The sequence below is a fragment of the Artibeus jamaicensis genome, unplaced genomic scaffold (genome assembly GCF_021234435.1).
Source record: "Artibeus jamaicensis isolate MK-2021 breed Jamaican fruit bat unplaced genomic scaffold, CSHL_Jam_final contig_241, whole genome shotgun sequence".
In the NCBI taxonomy this organism is placed as follows: domain Eukaryota; kingdom Metazoa; phylum Chordata; class Mammalia; order Chiroptera; family Phyllostomidae; genus Artibeus; species Artibeus jamaicensis.
In genome coordinates, this window is record NW_026521509.1 from 8,143,911 (window position 1) to 8,149,910 (window position 6,000).

Genomic DNA, 6,000 nt, shown 5'->3' on the forward strand with positions numbered 1-6,000 from the left:
AAAAGCTCCATGCAATGTACAGTCTGCAAACTAAGGAAGATAAATCTGGTCAAAGGCCACTTTGTGTCCAAATGTCTTCAGCTCCTGACCCCCAACCCCTAAAAGACAATGGTGACATTTTTGCTAATTATTGAGGTTCTTATAGGGAATTCTCCCCCTACATGACATACAGACCTTCCTCAAGAAATCAGACAACTGGCATTTCTATCTTTGAACAGAAGTAGTTAGGACTTCTGGCCAAGATGGAGGCGTAGGTAGAAACACGGTGCCTCCTCGCACAACCAAGATTAAAGACAACAAAGTTTTAGTAACAAAAACACAACCAAAACACAGAAAATTGAACTGTACGGAGTCCAACAACAACAAACACATTCAGCCAGACCAGTAAGAGGGGCGGAGTCAGTGGCTGGTAGAGCGGGTTCAGGCAGGAAAAAGTGGCCACACTGACCCAGGCGCACAGGCAGCGGCTGGCAGATCCCAGATGCGGAGTGGCAATGGGCAGACCCAGTGAGGGTGCAGGGTGGCTGGCTGACCATGGTCACACATTCGTGTACAGATAAACCAGGCAAAGGAGTGAGCAGTGAGACAGACGTGCAACCAAAGCCCCAGTGACGGGAATTAAAGCCTAAAAGCACCAATTGGAAAACCTTTCAGGGTTGAGGTGCTCGGAGAAGCTCCCAGGCTGACAGAGAGTTTGTTGGAGAGACCCACAGGGTCCTGGAGGGTACACAGGCCCACACACCTGGTAGCCAGCACTAGGGGGGGTGAGGTTTGCTTGCAGGAAGCAGCAGAGGGGACTGAAATTCGAGAGAGAGAGCAGAACAAATGCCATTGCCCCTCTCTGACTTCCCCCACATACAGCGTCACAACCCAGCCACTGGGTCGCCCCACCCTGGTGAACACCTAAGGCTCTGCCCCTCATCCATAACAGGCACGAACAGTCCACAACATTATTGCTCAAGAACAGCTCAAAGCCCCAGAGCCAATACTTCTAAGTGACCAAGAGATAGCCAACCTATCAGATGCACAGTTCAAAACACTGGGGATCAGGATGCTCACAGAACTGGTTGATTTTAGTCACAAATTACAGGAACAAATGAAGGCTAAACTAATTGAAATGAAGGCAAATGCACAGGAAACCCATAGTGATGGAAAGGGAACTGGGACTCAAATCAAGGGAGTGAACCAGAAGGCAGAAAGAAACAACCAAACAGAAAAGAATGAAGAAACAAGAATTCAGAAAAAATGAGGAGAGGCTTAGGAACCTCCAGGACATCTTTAAACGTTCCAACATCTGAATTATAGGGGTACCAGATGGGGAAGAGGAACAGCCATGAGTGGAAAACTTATTTGAACAAATAATAAAGGAGAACTTCCCCAATCTGGCAAAGGAAGGAGACTTCCAGGAAATCCAGGAAGCCCAGAGAGTCCTAAAGAAGTTGGACCCAAGAAGGAACACACCAAGGCACATCATCATTACATTAGCCAAGATTCAAATGAAGGAAAGAATCCTAGAAGCAGCAAGAGATAAGGGGACAGTCACCTACAAAGGAGTTCCCATCAGACTGTCAGCTGATTTCTCAAAAGAGACCTTACAGGCAAGAAGGGGCTGGAAAGAAGTATTCCAAGTCATGAAATCCAAAGACCTACATCCAAGATTGCTCTATCCAGCAAAACTTTCATTTAGAATGGAAGGGCAGATAAAGTGCTTCTCAGATAAGGTCAAGTTCAAGGAGTTCATCATCACCAAGCCCTTATTATATGAAATGTTAAAGAGACATATCTAAGAAAAAGAAGATAAAAAATATGAACAGTGAAAGGACAGCAAACTCACAGTTATTAACAACCACACCTAAAACAAAAGCAATCTAAGAGAACAGCTAGATCAGGAGCAGAACCATAGAAATGGAGATCACATGGAGGGTTAGCAACAGGGGAGTGGGAGGAGGAGAAGGGGGGAGAAGGTACAGAGAATAAGTAGCATAGACGGTAGATAGAAAATAGACAGGGGGAGGGCAAGAATAGTAGGGGAAATGTAGAATCTAAAGAACTTGAGACATGTGGACATAAACTAAAGGGGGGAATGGTGGGGGTGCAGGGTGGAGGGGAATGAAGGGGGGAATAGGACAACTGTAATAACATAATCAATAACATATATTTTAAAAAGTAGTAAAAAGCTTATCTAAAGTAGGTGAAAAGGGGTCTACATTTCTACATGTTCATTACTGGGATCAAAATGATCAAAAATAGATTTTTAAGAAAAATTTGAATGTTGATATTACAAATTGTTTTAAGAAATACTTGTATTTATGCTTATATGTATAATGAAATGTAAGAGATTTTCTATGATATACATTTATGAGTGGAAGTGAATTATAAGTTTTATTAGTGTTTTATACTTTTTACTTTTTTATCAGCATGTTGACAGAAATATCAAGGATATGTTTACAGTGGTTTTTATATTACAGTGAAAGCTTTGTTCTTAAAACAGCGAACAAAAACTTGATTATGGCTGAAATGTAATATTCATGGACAAGTTTCTACCAAATTGTATTCTGTTCCTTAATTCTGTGTTTCAAAAGGCACATTACATCAGAGGAAATAAATGATAATGGTGGAAAAAAAGTGAAGTTATGAAAAGAGGACTTCTTTCTAAATGTGTATGTTATTTCTATTTCATGTCTAATGTTGCAAACCCATTGGGTAAAAACTCGAAACATAAGGAGAGAGGACCTCAAAGACATAGTAATAACTGATGCCCACTTTTCTCTTTTTTAATTAAATTTATAGGGGTGGCACATACGAGAGGCAAGCTGTAGATGTATCTCTCGCACATCAATGTTTCTCTGCCTCTCTCCCTCCCTTACCCTCTCTCTAGAAATGAGTGAATAAAATGTTTAAAAAAATAAAATTAAATTAAAAATCTTTAAAATAGCAAGAGCAAGACAGTTAATTGCCTACAAGAAAACTGTTACAAGACTGTCAGATCATTTCTACCCAGAAAAGCTATTATTTAGAATCAAAAGACAGATAAAGAGCTTCTGAGAAAAAAAAAAAAGCTAAAGGAGTTTATTACCACCAAACCAGCATTACAAGATATATTAAAGGGGCCCTGGCTGGTGTAGCTCAGTGAACTGAGCACAGCCTGCGAACCAAAGGATCTCTGGTTCGATTCCCAGTCAGGGCACATGCCTGGGTTGCAGGCCAGGTCCCCAGTAGGAGGCACGTGAGAGGCAACCACACATTGATGTTTCTCTCCTTCTCTTTCTCCCTCCCTTCCCCTCTGTCTAAAAAATAAATAAATAAAATATTTTTTAAAAGATCTATTAAAAGGTCTTCTTTAAGAAAAAGGGGGGAGGCCCTGGCTGGTGTAGCTCAGTGGATTGAGCACGGGCCTGCGAACCAGACAATCGCGGTTCGATTCCCAGTCAGGGCACATGCCAGGGTTGCAGGCAGGTTCCCTGCAGGCCAGTTCCCAGCAGGGGATGCACGAAAGGCAACCATACATTGATGTTTCTCTCCCTCTCTCCTTCCCTTCCCCTCTAAAGATAAATAAATAAAATCTTTAAAAAAAAAAGAAAAAGGGGGAAAAAGGAATACAAATATGAAAAGTAAAATGTTAATAATTCTTTAACTATTAATAGTCGCATTAAATATAAAGGTATTATATACTCCAATGAAAAGACATAGGGTAATTGAATGCATAAAAAAATAAGACCTCTGTCCTGGCTGGTGTGGCTCAGTGGATTGAGTGACGGCTGCGAGCCAAAGGGTCACTGGGTCGATTCCTGGTCGGGGCCCATGCCTGGGTTGCTGGCTTGGTTGCCGGTGGGAGGGCCATGTGAGAGGCAAACACACATGAATGTTTCTCTCCCTCTCTTTCTCCTTCCCTTCCCCTCTCTCTAAAATAAATAAATAACATTTACAACAAAATAGGACCTCTATATAAGCTGTCTACAAGGACCCACCTCAGAATAAAAGACACACACAGACTGAAAGTAAAGAGATGGAAAAAGTTACCTCATGCCAATAAAAATGAAAAGAAACTGGGGTAGCAATATTTATGATATAACAGACATTTAAACAAAGGCTATAATAAAAGACAAAGGAAGACACTACATAATGATGAAGGGATAAATTCAACAAAAGGATAAAACCCTTGTAAACATGTGTTCATCATAGAAGTATATAAATATATTAAGTAAATCTTGAGGACATAAAGAGAAAGATTGATAGTAACACGGTGATAGTAGATTTTAACACCCCATTGACATCAGTGGATAGATTTTCCGACAGAAAACCAAGAAGGAAAGAGCAGCCTTAAATGGTACACTAGACAAGATTAACTTAATTGATATTTTCAGAGCATTTTACCCCAAAGTAGTATAATATACAATCTTTTCAAAAGCGCATGGAACATTTTCCAAAATAAACCACATGTTAGGCCATAAAACAAGTCTCCATAAATTTAAGAAGATTAAATCACAGCAAATGTCTTCTTCAACCAAAATGGCATAAACACAGAATAGATTACAGACAAAAGACTGAAAAGCACATAAACACATGAGGCTAGCAATCATGCTGCTACCCGGCGAAGGAGTTCCCAGTGAGGTAATGTGCAATAAGCCAGTCAGAGAAAGACAGATACCATATAATTTCACTCATATGTGGAATCTAATGAACAAACTGAACTAACAAGCAAAATAGAGACAGGCTCATAGACAGTGAGCAGGATGACAACTCTGGCGGTGGAAGTAAGAGGGTGGAGGGATCCAGCAAAAAAGAAAACAGACTCATAAACATGTACAATGGTATGATGATTGAGAGGGGAGAGGGTGGGTGGAGGTGGAGGAGAGTATAAGGGGGATAAATGGTAATGAAAAAAATACAATAAAAACGTGAAGAGAATAAAAATAAACCTTGAGACAAATGAAAATAAAAACACCATGACCCAAAATCTATGGGACACAACAACAAAAAAAAAGTCCTAAGTGGAAAATTCATAGCAATACATGCCTACCTCAAGAAACAAAAAAATTCCCATAAACAATCTAAGCATACACCGAGAACAACAAAGTCCAAAGTGAGTAGATGGAAGTAATAATAAAAACCCAAGCAAAAATAAATGAGAAGCAGTCTACAAAAAATGAAACCAAGAGCTAGTTTTTTTTAAAGATTTTTATTTATTTATATTTAGAGAGAGGGGAAGGGAAGGAGAAAGAGAGGGAGAGAAACTTCAGTGTTTGGTTGCCTTTTGCACACCCCCTACTGGGGACCTGGCCTGCAACCCACGCATGTGCTCTGACTGGGAATCCAACCAGTGGCCCTTTGGTTCCCAGGCCTGCACTCAATGTACTGAGCTACAGCAGCCAGGGCCAAGAGCTAGTTCTTTGAAAAGATAAACATGATCTGTACACCTTTACCCAGACTCATAAAAAAGAGAGATGACCCAAATAGATAAAATAAGAAATGAAAGAGAAGTGACAGCTTACACCACAGAAATAGAAAGGATTATATGGAACAACTATTGTACAGCAAAAGTTGCTGGAAAATGGATAAATTCATGGAAACATACAATATTTCAAGACTGAATCAAGAAGGAACAAAACACCACAACGCACAGGATACTACCTCACATACCTAATTAGCAATCCAAAAATACTCAACAAACAAAAGTCCTGGCTTCACAGGTGAATTTCACCAAACATGCAAAAAATAAATATGTATCCTTCTCAAACTATTACAAATGACTGAAGAGAAAAGAAGGCTCCCAAATCCATTTTATGAGTTTGTGCTAATAACAGAACCAGACAAAGATACTACAAAAAAGGGAAATTATAGGACAATACCTCTGATGAACGTAGAATCAAAAATCCTCAACACAATCACCAGTAAACCAAATTCAGCAAAGCATTAAAAAGATCATATACCATGATAAAGTGAGATTTACTCCTGGGATGCAGGGTGTTTTTACTTTTTTAAAAGGTTTTATTTCTTTTT